The following is a 20,507-nucleotide window of genomic DNA, read 5'->3' on the forward strand; positions in this document are numbered from 1 at the left end:
AAAGGGGCAGGGGTATGTCTTTAACAGGTTAGGGTTTGCAATTCAGAAAGGGGTGGCGGCGCAGCTTGTTGCCCGCCTACCTGCTATATTGATGTAATATCTATGTTTCTATATATTGTAGTTGGATCCTTTTAAAAAAATAAAATAAAGGAAGATTCATTAAAAAAAAATTCCTCCTTTAAAAAAAAAATACCAAATTTGATAAAGTCAAGACTTGTTGACAAAAAATTATAATGTTTGGGTGTTTAATATTTATTTTTTAATTTGCAATATAAAAAGTTTACATGTCGAGTGTAGAACATTGTCTATGGCTTCGGCACCGCAAAGCAGGACGAGCCAGTAAAAGTAACACCCTCTTCATCCTAATACGTAATACATTTTAAACTTTTTAGTTTTAATGATTGTTTTCGCAAAATGGAACAAAGATAAATAGATCATTTAATCATAGGATTTAAGGCTTGGGATCTTTTGGTCTCAGGTTTAAAACCTGATTTAAGTGGTTTTCCAATGGTGGTAGGTTTTCTCTCTGATGATGTTCATGTGTGCGTTAAATTTTGAGCGTTAAAATCAGTATGAACGATTGACATCGTCAGATCGTGACATCCGTCTCAAAAAGACGCGTTCATATACTTGGGGTAGTTAAAAATGTCAAAAAAAAAAATGATAATTTATGTATTAATATGATAATCAGTCAAAACATGTGTAGAAAGTGATAAAGTGAAGATTAATAAACTGAAAAAAACAGCATGGCATGCAAATACTCAAGACAAAATCAGCTCACATGACTAGCTCCAAATTTTGTTATGACAACTACACCAATAAGAATGTTTAGAACCCCCAAAACTTTTCTATTATTTTTTTAAAAAATATATTTGAATCAATGTAATATCAATGACTCAAAATTAGATTATATTTGTAATTTATATTCAGAAATGAGTTATGAGAAAAACAATGACGAGTTAGTCAAAAAAATTTCACATATGTGACAAACCATTTTATAACTTATTCTAAATAAGTAATTTAAAATTATATTCACTTTTAAATATATTATTTGTTAAAAATCATGTTTACTAAAAATTAAAGAATACAAATGAAATATACAGTGGCAAAGCTTGGATTATAAAAATCATAAACGGGGGGGGGGGGGGTCAAACTTTTGGCCGAAAACAGGTAAAATTACTCTACGTATGAAAATTTTAAGACAAATAACAACTAAATTTACACTAATGTGCGAAAAAATAGGAGGGGCCGGGGCCACCCCTGGCCCCTGGAAATATACCTACACGAATACATCAACACACGAGCATATACACGCGAACACATAAGTTGAAAAATCTGTATACACTCAAAATTCACACTTGATATTCAATTAAGTGAAATGTTTACGTCTCGTTTTTGTTAAAAAAGAAAAGGTGTAACATTTTGAGAATAAAGTGAAATTTCTCGTCAAAATATACATATTTAATATAATATTATTTGCAATTTTCTTATTATTTTTTCAACGATATCACCATATGTTGTATAATCTACCATCGATTTAGCTATTTTAACAAAAACTACCGTACTTATAAATATTTGTTATTATATGTTTTTTTAAAATAAAATATACTATATGTACGTGGTTTCTTTTGTTTGACGTCGTGAATTCGAATCTAATCAAATGTTATATTCCTGGAGGTAAGCCTGAGTGAAATATCACTGAATGAATTAGAACTCATGACATCGAATCTCATAGAGCTTTTTAGTAGTTTAGCCCGTGTTCGTAATAAAAAAATTTGGTTTTGAGAGAATAATTTCCATAAGAAACAAACATTAAGGGACCCAGGGTGAGGTGGGTTCGTATGATCTGGCAAAAGTAACCGAGCCAGGCTAGCCATTTGATTAATTGGCATGATTGGGTCCCATGCCAACACTCACCTGCCTACTGCTACTGGATCCCATTAGTCCATTACATTATTTGTTAGCATCACAACAAATCTTATGTAATCACATTCACTTCTCTTATTATTTTATTTAGAGCCTTTTTCATAATAAAAAAAATTAGATTCGATCATATATATAATATATCTCATGTGTATGTATAATTATAGACCATAGATCTTATCGTCAAACGATATCAAAATTATGTACATATAATTTGTTATTTTTTTTAAAAAGTCGGGGGGCTAGATAAGTATGGGCATAAAGTCATTGTTTATTCACTCATTCTTGACTCTTGAGTCATCCGTGTTTCGAAATAAACCTCAAAATCGATAATGCCAGAAAACATATACACGTAAAATATCAGAATTCTTAAGTACGGTAAGGAAAAAATAACTTTACTTGCTTTATTATAGTTTACAAAACAGTATACACAAATTGTTACAAACTATTTACACGGGGGGTCCAAACATGTCCATTACATATTACGCTTACCCGTAAAATGTGTGACGGTCACGTGCGCATTCTTTGCTACTATTTTAAACTTTTTGTTGGACGTATCTACCCCCTTAGCCTATAGTACACGCATCGCATGCTTGTGCCTGACTGGCTTCTCACAATTTTAATCCTTTTGTTATATAGCATGTTTGTGTGCAAAAGTTATAAACACTGGTAGATTGAGATAGATGATTGTAGTCACTGATTACTTGTTAACAAGATAGACTTTTAGCCTAACTATTGTATACCTATTTAATAAAAAAGAAGATACCTAATATTAATCGGATAAGTCAGTGATCCAAATGATCATTCAAAAAAGAAATGAATATTGATAATACGGCTTTTTTTAATGCATATTGTAAACTGCTCTGTCATCCCGTGTTTGAATCGAAGACCCCCACTCCCTTTAAAAAAACATATGCCTCTGTCAAATGACTAGCCCTACATACATTGACATTGTTACGGCTTTATTGTAACAGAAAAAACATAGCAGTAGATAGTTGGTCACAATCACTAAGGACCCTCACTAATTTCATGTGTTGGACAATTGGAGACAAAAGAAATGATTTCTAATTTTAGCAATTTAATGTGCACATTCATCCCCCTATGTTAATACATGTGTACAAACCATCATCATTAATAGTCTAACTTCATCATATATGTTTGGAATTGTGTCGGATTAGTAGACATATGTTGGGATTAAAGGGTTGAAATTGATATGTCTAAATACAAATAACATATGTTAGTGTGTCAAAAGATTTAAGTTTTAGCATTTGATCTTGCATTGACGAGATGAGATGTAACGGGTTAAACATGTCATATAAATATTGACAAGTCGTAGACTGGGGGTGTAATCGTGTATAGAATTGTAAGTGTGATATACAAGTTGACATGCTATTTTTATTAGTGATATGTTTTTTAAAATCAATTTTAATTTTAATGCATGAACCAACCGACGTGTATAATTTTAATACAACCCACGGACATATTTATGAAATGGGTTAGGCAGGTCAGGATAAACTCATCATGTTGATTTAGGTTTATACTTTTGAACATACATCCTTATTATCTTTGTCAAATTCAGTCATACTAGAAATTACCATTTTATAAAAAATTAGTTGTATTGTGTGTCTGTAGAGCGATATGTGTAAAACATAATTTATTGGGAGAATATACAAAAACAAAATAAAACACATTTTTCACTCAAAAATTTCGGCCAAAGCAGCTTCTTGTTTCTCCGTAACAAATAAAAAAGAAATATGCACATGTTTTTTTATGCATATAAGTATAACCTACATATTTATAGCTAAACAATAAAAACTTGTAAAAAAACATATTAACAAATTAGTTTGACGTGTTTTTATGTAGATAATATATGCACCTACATGTAATAAGTATAAACTTTTTATGTTAAAAGAAAAAGAATATATTTTTCAAAATAAAAATAATATATAAGAAACTTAAAATGCTTTAGATTTAGCACGTTTTCATTAAAGTTTGTTATGAAAACTTAGAGAAAAGTTACACGCCTTTATGATTGGCATGTATACATAGACAAACAATTTGCATCAAAACACATTACTTAATAACAATTCAAACACGTGAGTAATTCCCGGGTAGGCAAATACTCCCTGACTAGGTTAAATACTCGCAACTTCCCAAATCCCAACTGACTATCCTGACATCATCTAGCGACTTTCGACTAACAAGTTATATAAAATAATTAAGTTATATATGTCACACCCCGACCAAGGCGGAACATGCCGGGGTGCAATGTGATTGGACAAATACACAAGACACTATTTGAAGTGACAATATTCATTTAACTCATTTTATTTCAACAAATCGATAAACAACACTTCTCGTCTACACAAACAAACTGAATACAAGTAATAATTATATTGTTCGTTTTGCTAATATCCTAAAGGTCTTGGTAATGTTTTCCGTCAAGCACTCGAGTCAACAAAAGTCAAACCTGTAACATTTCATAAAATAAAGTTTGTCAACACAAAGGTTGATGAGCAATTCATAAGTTTGAGCATATAAGTGTATAGTATGAAAATCCACAAAACTTGTATACAAAACAATAAATAAGAGCTATAAACTGGAATAAATAGTTATCGCTAACAATTTAGCGACACCTAGCTATTGGCAATTAGTCTAGGATTTTATGACAGTTGCTAATAAGCTTACATTAGCACCACCTAACTACAAGGGGATGCCGAGTAGTCTAGGATTTATAGTTATCGTTAATAGCATACGTTAACGACACCTTGCCATTGCCAAATGGTATAGGATTTATAGTTTCACTATCCAAAAGCTGTAAACACATAGTCAAATAAGCATAGAACACCAAATCGAGCAATTATTCAAGTAAGGTATACAATCACGTTTGTGGGTTTAAGATGCAAGTAATTAAAGCATTTAGTTTGATAAGTATGAAATGTCACCCCAAAACGAAAGATGGAAAAAGGGGTATGAAAGTACTCACCTCGACTGATAAATCGAGAATTAAATAGACAAGTAAATGAAGCTGAACGTAAACGAAAGATCCAACTTGAATGATAAACACCTTAGCTAGAATAAATAATGTAATATATATTAATGAACTTGACACCGTAAAGTAAAATATATAAATAGGACGGTTCGGTAGTAAATCGGATTGTCGGTTAATTTGTTAATAATTAGGGACTCATACTTAAATGATAATTAATATGAAAATGATATTATTTTATTTGGGCTTTTAAACAACCAAACCAATATTAAATATAAACAAGACGGGTTTTAAATCAAGGGTTCGCTTTTTTATAAAAAGAAGGAATTGATAATAAAGTTTATAATAATACTAATAATGATAGTTAAAGAATAAAATCTTGGTATTAATTTTAAGGTGTTGTTGATAAACATAGTAATAATAATAAGTAATGATATTGATAGTAAATAATGATACTATACTCGATGTCGGTTCGATTTCTAAACGAGTTCACAAAATAAATATAATAATATTATTGTTAATAAATAAATGATAAAAATATGATTTCAATAGATAATAATATGATCTTTAATAATATTAATAACAACTTTAATATTTATAATAATAGTGATAATAATAATCATTTTGTTAAAAGATAATAGTAATAAAAAAAATATTAATAATCTTGTTAATAATAATAATGATAATACTAATAATTATCTATTTGATAATAATAATGATAATAATAATGATAAATAAATATATTAGTAAGTTATACGTAATAATACTAATAATAAATTTTATATATTGATATTAATACTAATGGTAACAATTTGTTAAGTCTAAAAATATTATATCGAAACCGGTCTAGGTTGAGACACGAACCCGAGACCTCTCGTTCAACAACTTACGTACAAACCAACCGAACCAAAATAATTAAACCCATAAGAACATAATGTATTCATTTCCCGCTCGTTTATCTTTTACCCAAAACAAACCAGCTCCATACCCATCAATCTCGCTTCAAAACTATAACCGATACACAAACCAATTATTAACTACTTAAACCCGGAAATCAATATATGAAACTAATAATACCAAAACCGAAATTTATTTACCTATCACATATTCCCGAGTCGAAAAACTGCCGAAGATGGAAACCAAACAGAGGGAGAGAAGAGAGCTAGAGAGAGACTGAGTGAGAGATAGAGAGGGAGTGACAGTAGCCACGGCGGCCGGAATTCCGGTCGCCAGAAAAATGAAAACCGAGGAGAAAGGGGTAAAGGGCTGTCGGAAACGTGAGGGAGGGAAGGAGAGGGTGTTGGCGGAGTTATGGACCAAAGGGAGGTGGAAAGTGGTGGCTGGGCGTGCGTCGGAGTTACGGGACTCGCCGGAAATGGAGGTTCGCCGGAAAACGGCAGGGGGGTGGGTGGCGGCTGGGTGAAGGTGTTCGTTGGTGGTGTTGGCCGGCAGGGGTGGCGTCGGCTATGGCGGCGGCGGCTGCGTTTTATAGAGAAGGAGGTGGAGGTGATGGAAATGGTGGTGTGGGCTGCGATGGTGGTGGTTTAGTGGTGATGGTGGTGCAAGATGGTGGTGGCCGGAGTTGGGCTCGCCGGAAGGCGGCGGCCGGAAAGCGGCTAGAAGAAGAAGATGGCTGGGAATGTTTAAGTTAATGTTAGGGTTTGTTTTTAGTTAGGTTTATATAATACGTATTTACACAACAGGCCCCTCAAGTTCTAATGGTTGTTTGAAACGAGTTTGAAGGCTTCTAATGCTTATAACACTTTACGAAAATAAGTTTGGACCATCATAAGTTTTTCTTAACGACAATACATTACGACAAACATTGGTTTATTTACGGTCGAGGTATATTATAATATTATATAATAAATAAATAAAGAACAAAGGGTGTTGTGTCGGTTTTTACAATATGAAAGTTTACAAACGAAATATAAATCGAAACTCAAATTTGACGAATGTCACAATATACAAGTTCGACAAAGTTTATTACTACAGTTAATCAAACATTCAGAGTTAGATGCACTATTACAATGGGTACCACGAGCCATGGTCAAGAGTTACATGCATCATCGTTATATACATATATGCATCTAAAACATAATCATGATGTTGATTACTTCTTCATGTAAGCAATAGAAAACATGATAAATATTAAACCTATGAACCTGTTACAGCAAGGAGAGTAGTAACCGCAACAGGGTATGATGTAGTCGACATGTTTGTCATCTTAATCGAGTTCCCCTTTAGGATGTATAGTTAAGGATGGTTTGGGTTCTTGAGAGGAACCCGGTTTAGAAGAGAGAGGAGACACATGATTTATTATTTGTGTGAGATTATGTTATGATGTTAATTTATTCTCTCTATATATACACCCAAAGGGAAACCCTTTATTAGATATTAAGAGTAATATGGCCCATCAACAATTACTAAGCTAATATATAATAAGGTATAATAAATTATTTTGATCTATTATTATATAAATGATAATGATGTTAATTTATTCTCTCTATATATACACCCAAGGGGAAACCCTTTACTAGCTATTAAGAGTAATATGGCCCATCAACAATTACTAAGCTAATATATAATAAGGTATAATAAATTATTTTGATCTATTATTATATAAATGATAATGATGGCCATATATATATATATATATAATATATTTATTCTTACATTCTCCCACTTGGCCGAGTAATAATTTATTATGAGTATTAGATAAGCCTGATCAGGAGTTAACACTCATTTTAGCTTTAAACTTAAACTGGAGCAGAGAAATACAGTCATTGAACTGAACATCAGCTCAAGACCCCCATTAATCATACTGCAGTCCTTATTTAAAACCTAAGTAGTCATTATCAAAATTTTCAAGTAAGCCCTTCAGAACGTTTGATTTGTATATTAATTCGTTTATATGTCATTATGCATGCAGAACATATTAAGAGACGTACAAAATCAAACTGATGAGGAAATATAATAGTTAATCATTCATAGTACGATATGCAGTTGTACGTGGTCATTAATAAACCCCTCATGATTATAAGCGCTTTCATAATACTTATGAGTAATAGACCTTTAGTTATAGGATCCTTAAGCATATCATGAATGTAATCGATATGAAAATTTAGATTCCTCAATTCGTTCATAAACGAATAATTAATTTCATATCAAAATTTAATGCAGCACCTATCAAACTGTTACTGTTTGAGAAAACATGGTAGCTGACGTTATCACAATTATTCTTCAATATATAAGTTATTTGGAGTTTAATAAAACTTACGAGTCCACTAATAAATATTCAACAACATTTATTGACAACAACGTTGTAATTAATCAACATATTATGTTGTTATGACTTAGGTTGTTGTTATCAGTTCATTATGACTCCTCCATAAGATAGATTTATCTGCTGACATGAGAATATATACCGAAATTTACATTAGGTTATCTTTGAATATAACAAAGTTTAGAGTAATCTACCGGTTTGAATTCTCACTTCTTCTTTTAAATTATAGTCGTTTCTTTTAAAGATATTTTAATACTCTTTTAAATGCTTCATATTCATCTAGACATATCTAGTGTGTTGCAATTTTAAGTAATATCTGAACGAGTATAGACTTGAAGCTACATAAGGCTTCTACTTAATGAAGCATAAGGTAATAATCTCAATGATCCTATTATCCTCTAAATAGAGCAGTATTGTTTGTTACATGTGTACGGAATATCTCTGAGATCTATAATATCAAAGTATGTGTGAACAATGCTTTGACTTATGTAACATATACTTGTCAGAAGAATATCATCTATATAAGGACAAGTTTGTTTTTAGTTGCTCTCACTTATCTTGAGGTAGGTACATTAATCCACTTGGTTTTTGATAAAAATAATTGTATAAAGATTCCATCACAATTTGATGTTTGCATTAACCCATATATGAATTTTATTGACTTATAGACTAAATGTTCTTTGACCTTCAGTTTATAACTTTTAGGTTGCTTTATGAACAAATAAGTATGTAAGCCGATTGTTGGGGAAAGTTGTTTTAATGTTCATTTAATGTAGCTCTTAACTATTATTATAAGCTACTAGCACAATAATGATACTTAAAGAAATCTTTTGTAATATAGGTAAGAAGATTATTTGATAATTTATTCCCTCTTGAATATAACCTTTAACAATCAATCATGCTTCTTAGTGTCTTAATGTTTGTGTTATGATTTAGTTTAGTTATGAACACCTTTAGGTGATTCAACCAAATCTCAAAACGTTAGCCTGACTTATGGAGTCAATTATGATTCATGCTAATGGTTTAATTATAAGGGGTATGATCATTAAACTTTCCAACATCCATTTCAACTTAGTTAGAGAAGTTACATAATCATCAAAGTTAGTAGGTTTTAAAACCTTGATGACCTCATGAGTTGATTATTGGGTTTATTTGAAGTTTCAGTTTCATAAATTAGCTCTTGGTTAGGTTGCTATCATTTTCAGGATTCTAAGTGTGTAAGAGTTGGTACAGTATGATGTACAAGAGGTGTAATCGGAGTTAAATTCGGAGTAAAATTTAATGACTCTCTTCCCCCGTCTCTTGTACTTTTGTCAAGTCATTATAAAGACTTTTACTGCTCCCACTGATCTTAGAAACCTTTAGGAAATTAGCATGCTTAGGGTCAATATTTAAAGACCAATAGATTCTAACAGAGAAACAAGTTAATAATATAAGTTATTGCAGTTTCTCTTGGTGAGGATTAGTTTAGTAAGAAATCTGAATTTGTCTACGTTTAAGCAACAATGAAACTTTTGTAAGATTAGTAGTAGTAGTAGTAAATTCTAAAGAGATAAGTTTTGATGAAATAGTGTTGTGAGCAGTGTCTTGTACAAGAGGTGTAATTGAGATAATATCAAGTTTTCACTCCCCCACCTATTGCAAATCTTGTAAGATATGATTGAGACACTTAAGGCTCCCACTGATCTTTAATATCTCTAGAAAAACTACATAAGGAGTTTCAATGATGTACGTGATGTGAAAATTTCTCATATATATGTTAGACTTGATTTGATTTCATTAACGTCCAGATGTCATAATAAACTTAGGGACATGTTTAGAATAAATCGTATTAGTTATATATAAATGGATCTCTTTAAAACCATGGATCATAAAAGTCATATTAGATACAAGTAAATAACTTTTTAAATGATAAAAGAATTATGCCTGAATATTCTGTTTGAATAAGTTCCATAAATGTCAGTGAAATATAACTTATGGTGGACCCATACTTATTCCTTAAGCCAAGTAACGTTTTATGGCATTTAACACATGATTAAAATCACTAAGAATGAGATTAGATGAAAAAATCACCCTCATCAACCATGTCATGATTTCTCATGAAATTTGGTTTTAATGGATGAATTTTATAAGTCTCATTTGTCTTTTATTAAATTTTTATTTGCATTATAACAAAAGTTGTGAAAGTATACATTATCATCTAGTTATGTTTTATAAATGTTTCAATCCAGATATTGATAACAAATAATATAAGAGTTTAAGGTAAGAGTGACTTTATGTTGGCTATGCAAACCTTATAACTGTCATAATGTAACTTAAGTATTGATACTAAATTCTGATTAATCTTCAGAATATTTAAGGTATCATAAAGTGTAATTAAAAGACAGTTTATCATGGTTCTAATAACCTTAACATTTAAATTTGTCACTAACACTCATGTTAGTTATTTGTTGATTTCGGGTAAACATATAGAACTAGACTCAACAAATCATGTGTTAATGGGAATATTAGAATTAGCAGACTTATATATCATTATTATACAACTATCAATTTTAGCCAGTTGTTCTTTTGAATTATGGATAGTCTTTTAATGTCTATGCCTAATCTAATAGCATATTTTTGCAATGGGACTTCTCCTTAAGAAACCTAAAGCTGGAAGTAATACTTGTATTTTGTCTATGAACCTTAGAATTATCCTCTTATAGGTTTTAGTGGTAGTGAGTTGAATAACAACTTATTTCTAGCACCAGACATTTCTTTTCGTGTACATATGTTGTTGATCAACACGCTCATTTTCCTTTGGTACTTCTGAGTGTTATAGTTGATACTTAAGACAACAAATTGTAATAACAGAAACTTTTAGTATGTAATGCATTAGAAAAGTGTACTTATTTCCATGTGTGAGCCCTTAACTTTATGGGTCATGGTATTGTACATTATGATGTATTCAATAACGTCATTTAACCTTATAGTTAGAACTTTTAAGGAGTGTATGAATCTTAGGAGTTATTTTGATTAGTCTTGGGAAAAACTAAATCTAGAATAACTCTAGTGATAGCATTTATTTATATAAGTTCTTGATTATCGTTATCGTAAGAGACATTATGATTGACTCATTCTATTTGTTATGCTCCGGTTTTCAATGGAATGATTGTTATTATAAAGAGCAGTAAGATAGTCATATCATGTCTTAAGGGATAACTAAAACTAAGAAGAGCTATATATTATTGAAACTCTTTATGATGTAAAACTTATATTATGTTATAATATTAGAGTGGACTATTTAGATGAGATAATTATTTATAGAAAATTACAGTGAGTAATGTTACGGGATATTAAGATAATACATATTAAAACTTATGATCATTAGATTAATGAAGGATCATTAATGTGAGGATCATTATATTTTATTGAAGATGTGATATGTCTATTATTAACATCAATTTAATAAACTATAATTAAAAGTTCTACTTAAATAAAAAATAAATCACCTTTGGGCAGAAGTAAAATTTATTTAAGTATATGTGCAAAACAATTGTATCCCATCACCTTTGGGCAGAAGTGATACAATTATTTTAATTATGCACGGGTTAGTTTTGCTAGATATAAATGTAACGCGTCACCTTTGGGCAGAAGTGAGACATTTGTATCATGTTATGCAAAAACTAACAAAAGTTTTCAATTAGACTTGAATGATATGGTAAGTGTAACTCATCATCCTTGGGCAGAAGTGATACATCAAAAGTTCATTCAAGTTAAGCCTTTATGTTTTGTAAAATTTTATAATGTTTAAGTATTTACAAAACATTTTAATGAGTTAATAGCAAAAATTTTCTGGGTAAAATTAAGGATTTCGTGAAATAACGTTTTCGGGTAAATTATAGTTTTCGGATGATATGTGTTTTTGGTTAATATGTTTTCGAGTATTATGGGTTTTCGGGTAAAGTAATGAGTTTTTGGAAAATTAGTGTGCTTGCGGGAAAAAGATTGGAAAACTATTCCAAAAAAAAAAAATCCCGTATAAGGCCATAAAGTTTAAAATCCGAGAACTCTTAAATCCAAAAATTAATATTATCCTAATTAAACTGAAAACACGAAAAACATTAATAAAACCCATACAATTAATTCCGTAAACTAGTTGCCCTAAACTGATTTCGAAATCTAAAAGGATAATAATAAGATTTGGTTCAAATCTTTTAAGGATTAACAATTATATCTATTTACTATTTTAATGGGATTCAAATATTTTTAGAAAATACCAAAACTTTTAATTAATTCAAGATTTGAAAAATTATATCCCTAAATTAACTTTAACAGATTTTTAATCCAGATTTGAACCAAAATATATTATAATTTTCAAAAAATTATGATGAACACGAAGAACATCGTTGAAAATTTTAATTATTAAACATATACAAAAACTGGAATCGAAATCTTTAAACATAATTTTAACACATTTCGAAAATATTAGGGTTTATTAAATATGATTTTTAGCGATTTTAAACAGTATCATATATTGTTTTCGTAACAGAACATGAAAAAGAAACCGAAAAAATTAGGGTTTATCAAGTTTTAGTCAATGTCTTCTAATTCAATTCTAGATTTAGGGAAAACATGAAGAACTGATTAATCAACATCACTTTGATGCCACATGTTTATTAGTTCTTAATATAAGCAATAGAAAACATGATAAATATTAAACCTATGAACCTGTTACAGCAAGGAGAGTAGTAACCGCAACAGGGTATGATGTAGTCGACATGTTTATCATCTTGATCGAGTTCCCCTTTAGGATGTATAGTTAAGGATGGTTAGGGTTCTTGAGAGGAACCCGATTTAGAAGAGAGAGGAGACACATGATTTCTTATTTGTGTGAGATTAGGTTATGATGTTAATTTATTATCTCTAGGAAAATTGGATATTAATAATCCAAACTATTAACTACTGGCCAATATTAATCCCAACTAATAACGTAACCAGTGGCAATCCCAACTTTCAAGTTTTTTACCAACAACAAACCCAAACTAACAACATGTTAACTCTGTTAAAATTCCAATGACGTGGCATATGATGTTACAATTACACAAAAATGACTTAAAATAAAATTATAATAATACTAAAACATAGCCGGACCCACCACTTCATCTTCTCCAAAACCTTTTACCCCATTTTCTGCCACCATAGGACCACCGCCAGCCACCATAGAACCACCGCCGGCCAATAGAAACACCACTGTCATCATCCGTCACACCACCACCACAACTGCCAACTCCTCCGTCAGCAGCTGATACTCCCGATCCCTCACAACAATACTGGTGCTACCAGTGCAACAAACGCGTCCCGATCGAAACCCTACCTGGTCAAGCTGACGTCATCTGTTTCAAGTTTGTGCGATAGGTAAAGATAAGTTGGTTAATAATGAAGAAGAAATTAAATATTACCTGACGTTGGTGGCCGGTGGTGGTTCTATGGTGGCTGGCGGTGGTCCTGTGGTGGCAGAAAATGGGGTAAAAGGTTTTGGAGAAGATGAAGTGATGGGTCCCGCTATGTTTTAGTATTATTATAATTTTATTTTAAGTCATTTTTGTGTAATTGTAACATCATATGCCACGTCATTAAAATTTTAACGGAGTTAACATGTTGTTAGTCTGGGTTTGTTATTGGTAACAAATTTAAAAGTTGGGATTGTCACTGGTTACATTATTAGTTGGGATTAATATTGGCCAGTAGTTAATAGTCTGGATTATTGATATCCAATTTTCCTTCTCTCTATATATACACTCAAGGGGAAACCCTTTATTAGCTATTAAGAGTAATATGACCCATCAACAATTACTAAGCTAATATATAATAAGGTATAATAAATTATTTTGATCTATTATTATATAAATGATAATGATGACCATATAAATAAATATATAAAATATATTTATTCTTACACATGATTCAAATTATAATACAACTAAACGATAATTTTTCAGTTTTTTTATTATCATATAATATTCTTTTTAAATCTTTATGCATAATTGATGTTTAATCAATTATTGGACTGCTTATTTTTAGACGATGTTTTTGTCAACATCAACTAATCATATATCATGTTGAATATAAACGTTAACCAGCAGATATATGTTTAAAGTGCCCTAACTCTCTAAGTCAATTATTAAATTCATACAGTTAAGAAATAGTTAATTACTGGGACGCTCTATATAGTTTGCACGAATTATACATATATGCTCCTCAACTTTTTAGATTTACATGCATGCTCCTTGATTGCGAGTAACACTGCTGCTAGCTTTCGTGGACAGCCGTGCATATAGATGGGAGAAAAAGTTAACGGCCATCGACGACGGGGGCAACAATGTTATCCACATCAACGTATCATGGATCATATATGTAATTTTTGATAGGTAAGGAGCTTAAATGCAATTTGTGCAAATCAGGTGAAGCATTCATGTAACTAATTCTATAATTAAAAATGATAAATATAGTAAGTAAATTTACTTCTTAAAATAGTTTTTGTTCGAGAAAGTTTACGTTCTTTTTTGCTTTCTTTTGATGAAAGATTATTCTATGTATTTCGTTGAGGATAAGAATGTACGTACACCCACGTCTCTCTTATATTATATTTACCCTAACCAATAAAATTAGAAAATAAATGTTAAATTCCTAAGTTATATGTCTAACTATTATTAATAAGATAATTGCAAATCTTGTCACGATATAATGAATACTATCATGAATGTTCTAAAATCAAACTTTACTTTACTAATCTAATAATACCAGAAAGCCACTAAGATCAAACCTTATTTTAAATGGACCCCATTTCTATTTTATATACTTTAAATAAAATAAAAAGAGTTATATTCATGGATCACATAATTAGAAAATTAACTTTGTACATATAAATTAATAAACTTTATAAATAATTTCTTTATTTTATATATACAGTGGACAAGTTATTATAATGTATGAATAAAAATATACAATATGAACAAACATCGGTAGAAAATACTTTTGCTTAAAATGAAAATTAAATATCCAACTTATACTATTTTATTATTTTGTATATTAAATTAAATAATATGCAGGTGATCCACTACATTCATCCTTCGTGGCTATGTTTCCATGAAACCCTGTTAAATAATTAAAAAAAAAAAACAGGCAAACAATGCTTTGTTATCCTTGTTGGCATATTTCACTACCCATTGGGGGCCCTAAAATTAAGATAAATGTAAAAAATTACATCATCAAAAATTTAACTTGATACATTGGTTATGAGTCAGCTTTTTTCATATGAAAAATACATGTTTACAAATTATATACATTTTATCATTTTAACAATATTATTAATTTGCAGACAAAATATACCAGAACCTTTTTTAATTGGTAAACAAGGTATCAAAATTGAAAATTTTAACAATGATATACATGTCTAAAAATTTGTAAAAATATAATTATTTATAAACAAGTACACTAGAGCTTATTTTTATTAGGTAACGTATCAAAGTTTTAGTTTATAATTAGTTTTATATCTAAGATATCGAATGATATACATGTCTAAAAATATGTAAAATTATATTATTTATATTTAGACAAAGTACACTAGAGCTTATTTTTATTAGGTAAATAAGGTATCAAATTTTTAGTTTTAACAATGGTACACAAGTAAACAATTATACGGTCTTCACAGTTTAATATTTAAAATTAGTTTCATATCTAAGATATCTAATGTGCCATTCGATAATGTAAAGGCCGTATAATTGTGTCATTCATACATAATACACGAAAGGTAGTTATGTATAACCAGAAGGGAGAAAGAGAGACGATAACAGATGTCGACTTCTGTATCACAACTGTCACAGTTTTAATCAAATAAAATTATACGTAATTCTTGCATATTTTACTTAAAATCGGTTACGTATCAAAGATCACTTGTTACCCCGAATAAAAAATCTTGTTATTAGTTTCACAAGATCTTGTTTTAATAACAAAAATATTTGGTGAATCAAACATTTATTATTTCCTAATAATCAATAAAAATTAATAAAGAATAAAAATAAAAAATAAAAAAAACATATTAAAGAAGAACAAGAAAGAGCTGTCTTTTAATTGTATGTATTACTGGTGTCGTTTTCTATTACCATCCGTTTTCTATTAGTCACTTAATGGGCTTCAATCTCACCATCAACAACATCATCATCTTACAACACTTCAATCACTCATTCTCATCTCAAGATTCTCTCATTCTTCAATACCCACTTCATGAAGAGGCTAGTAAGTACGTTGTTTCCTTCTAATTTTATTATTTTTGCATTAAAAAAATCCCATAAATTTAATAATTTTTCAAGCTTTTTGATCCCAATTGTTCACCAGATCATAAATCTACAATCTTTGGTATTAATTCCAGATGGGTTTTTTTAAATTTTCCATTTTCTTGATTTTAATTCACATTTTTCATTATTTTTTTAATAAAAAAATCCCACAAGTTTATTAAATTTTGAAGCTTTTTGATCCCATTTGCTCACCAGATCATAAATCTACAATCTTTGGTCTTAATGCCAGATGGGTTTTGTTAAATTTTCCATTTTCATGATTTTTATTCACATTTTCATTATTTTTTTAATAAAAAAATTCCACAAGTTTATTAAATTTTGAAGCTTTTTTGATCCCATTTGCTCACCAGATCATAAATCTACAATCTTTGGTCTTAATTCCAGATGGGTTTTTTAAATAGTTTGTAATTATCTATTTTCTTGATTTTAATTCACATTTTTGTCTACCTTTTTATGTTTTCTTGTTTTTTATAATATATATTTTTTATGTTGGGATTGTGAAATTGAACTGGTGGCAAACATGGATCTGATGTTTGATTTTGTTTTGGTGTTGTCACATTTTGATTTATTTTACTCACATTGATCTTTAAATTACAAGAATTTGGATTAGTATGTTGTTTTTCTTCAAAATGGTGTAGTAAATTTGTTTTCTTTAGATTTACATCATTATGAAGGTGGTAGATGCTGATTTAACAATGTGTTCTGATCTATATGATTTGTATGTTCATTGTTTAAGATTTGGCCTGTTTTGGTGTAATAAGCTTCAATTTTTTTTTTCTTGCTACAATCATAGATTTTTATATTTCATAGAAACATCCAAACGATTTACAATGAAGTGGCAGGTAAGCGGGCAACAAGCTGCGCCGCAACCCCTTTTGGATAGCAAACCCAATCCGACTAAAAACAAAGTTTTGATATTTATGGGCTGATACGTTACTATACAAATTGGTCAAATGTATGTTGTTTTTAATAAATTTATATGTATGCTGGCTGTTTAGCTCAAACAAAAACTGATTAAATTATTAAACTTGTTTTCCATGATATTTTTTGATTTGTTACAATTTACAAATATGATTTTTTATACTATATCTTTTGCATTTTGTTTTTTCTTCCCAAATCTATGATTTTTATACTAAATTCTTAAACTTTTTTTCTACCTTGGATACCTTGTACGCTTTGTTGAATGTGAATTTATTGAACTTGAGAAACGAAATCAGCGGAAAGGAACGAAAACAAGCTTTTTTCAATAAATTTCACGCGGTTTTGATGAAATCAAGAAAGTGATTCAACAATTGGTACTAGAAAAAGAGAATAACTTCATTTTTTCTTGAATCTTTCTTTACCTTTTTCTTTTTGTTTCTTTTTTTATTTTCAGGTGATATTATTGCTTTTGCTAGTAGTTACAGTAACTAATGCCATTGAGCTCTACAATGGCGAAGAAGGCGCGTGTAATTCTGAAAAACATTTAATACCGCGCCCGCATAGTGTCTCAATATCTGAATTTGGAGCTGTTGGTGACGGGAAGACGTTAAATACTGTTGCTTTTCAAAATGCAATATTTTATCTTAAATCATTTACTGATAAGGGCGGGGCCCAGTTGTATGTACCCGCGGGAAATGGCTCACAGGAAGTTTTAATCTTACTAGTCATCTCACACTTTTTCTTGAAAAAGAAGCCGTGATTCTTGGATCTCAGGTTTGGTTTTTAATTGATTATTTTTGTCTTTTGGTCAAATTGGTCGGTTTGATGGGTTGGGTGACATGTCACAACAGGTCAAAGTTTCCATCTTTAGTCGAAATCAACCCGTTCATTTGTAATGGGTCAAAGTTCCCGCCTTTATCCATTAGCCGAAATCGACCAGTTTACTTATAACGGGCCAAACTTTTCACCTTTGTTCGTTTGACCAGTTAAGTCGATGCATAGCCTAAATTGACGTGTTTAGTTATAACGGGTCAAATTGGCTCATTTACTTTTCATGGGTCAAATTTCCCACAGCTAGCATTTTGAATGTGATTATAATCATTATATTTTGTTTTTTAAAGTTGTAAAATAATCACTTTTGACCGGTGTTAAATGCTTGACAAATTCTTAATATCTAATAAAGTACATGGTAATAGATACAAATAAAATAAGGGCATATAAGTAATTTTACTGATGAAAAATATTCAAACATTTTTTTACTTATGATACTTGTTTAAATATTTTATAGGATATTGATCGTTGGAAGGTTGTTGACCCGTTATCGTCTTATGGTCGAGGCATTGACCTGCCCGGTCAAAGATACCGCAGTTTGATCAACGGAGAGAATCTGAATGATGTTGTCATTACAGGCATGAATATTCTTCTTTTGAATATAACCTGAAAATATATTTTAAATTTTCTAAAAGATTTAAGTTTCTTGTTTTTTTTAACGAATTTGGGAAATTTGTGCAGGTGACAACGGAACCATTGACGGGCAGGGTTCGATATGGTGGGATAGTTATGACTCTGGTACTCTAAATTATAGCCGTCCTCATATTGTTGAGTTTATCAACTCTAAAGATATTGTTGTCTCCAATATAACATTTTTGAATTCGCCTGTGTGGACTATTCATCCTGCATATTGCAGGTATTCATTATTATACATTATTCATATTTAATTCATTACGTAAAATTCTATCACAACTTAACGAGTTTGTTTTCGTGTTACTGAAACAGCAACGTTCTTGTTCAAAACATAACTGCATTGTCTCCAGCTGAATCGCCTTATACAAGTGGCATAGTTCCAGGTGCGCAGAGTTTGAGTGGCGGGTCAAAACGGGCTGGGTTTACCCGATATTGTTTTTCTTCCTTTTTATGTCTATTTGTTGTAGAGGTCTTGAATTTTGGCCCGTTTTGTTTATTAACAAGTCAATATGTTTTCTTTTCACCATTTTTTTTCTTTTACAACACACATTTCTAATGGGCCATTTGAATAAGAAATATATATATTTTTAAATATATTTAAGAAAATTATTTTTTTTCCAAAAAATTAGATTATCATTGTTATAAAAATATTAACGGGCCAACTAGATTTTCTGTTTTGACCTGAACCCGCCTGTCCCACATAACAATTAACGTGTTCATCGCATTTTCAGATTCTTCGGATATCGTTTGCATTGAGAATAGCAATATTAGCACGGGCCACGATGCAATATCTTTAAAAAGTCGTTGGGACGAGTACGGGATCACATACGGGAAGCCAACAACAAATGTGCACATAAAAAACGTTCGTCTTCAATCTTTTACCGGCTCGGGTTTGGCTCTCGGAAGTGAAATGTCAGGTGGAATCTCTCAAATACTCATCGAAAGCCTTCAACTGCACGATTCCGTCACGGGAATCTCATTCCTGACCACAAAAGGCAGAGGCGGTTATATCGAATCCGTTTTCATATCAAATATTAACTTCCAAAACATCGGTTTGGCGATCCAGTTATCCGGGGAATGTAATACCCACCCGGATGATGATTACAACCCGGACGCGATACCTGTTGTAAAGGGGATCGTTTTCAAGAATATGGCGGGAACGAATATTACAACAGCCGGGAATCTTTACGGGATTCAGGAATCTCCATTTACTTCCATTTGTCTTTCGAATGTTTCGTTTGCTTTGAACACTGCAGTATCGGGTTCGGTTTCACCTTGGGCGTGTGAGAACGTTTCCGGTTCTTCAGAAAACGTGTTTCCCTTACCTTGTCTTGAACTACAAACAACTCCCTTAAATTCTTCAGGCTGCGTTTCCACATCGCACCTTAAACCACTTAATCTTGTTGCTGATTTATGATTATAAACATTCAAATTCCAAAAGCCCGTATCGTTTTCGAGACGAATGAGAGATCTTGATCGGGTTATGATGTTGCTAGAAGCAGTGAAATGGATTCTTTCGCACATGGACGTCTGGTTTGTGTACAGTCTTGGTTTTCGTTCGTTTTTATTAATATTATGTGTAAGAAAG

The 20,507-nt window shown here is 30.9% G+C and overlaps 1 protein-coding gene and 1 pseudogene across 2 annotated transcripts in view; one reads left to right on the top strand and one right to left on the bottom strand.

The window, feature by feature from the left end:
* Window positions 1-20,507, bottom strand: part of LOC143554592 (uncharacterized) — a 171,850-nt gene that overhangs the window by 145,045 nt on the left and 6,298 nt on the right. The gene's annotated exons all lie outside the window — the stretch shown is intronic.
* On the top strand, window positions 16,283-20,408 carry LOC143554591 (putative polygalacturonase; annotated as a pseudogene). Its single transcript, XR_013139046.1, has 6 exons — window positions 16,283-16,475; window positions 17,910-18,229; window positions 18,744-18,864; window positions 18,968-19,142; window positions 19,232-19,302; window positions 19,651-20,408. The product of XR_013139046.1 is annotated as a putative polygalacturonase (transcript).

Source organism: Bidens hawaiensis, unplaced genomic scaffold (genome assembly GCF_021521415.1).
Source record: "Bidens hawaiensis isolate Kalapana, Puna unplaced genomic scaffold, B.hawaiensis_p1.1 tig00017762_1, whole genome shotgun sequence".
Lineage (NCBI taxonomy): Eukaryota > Viridiplantae > Streptophyta > Magnoliopsida > Asterales > Asteraceae > Bidens > Bidens hawaiensis.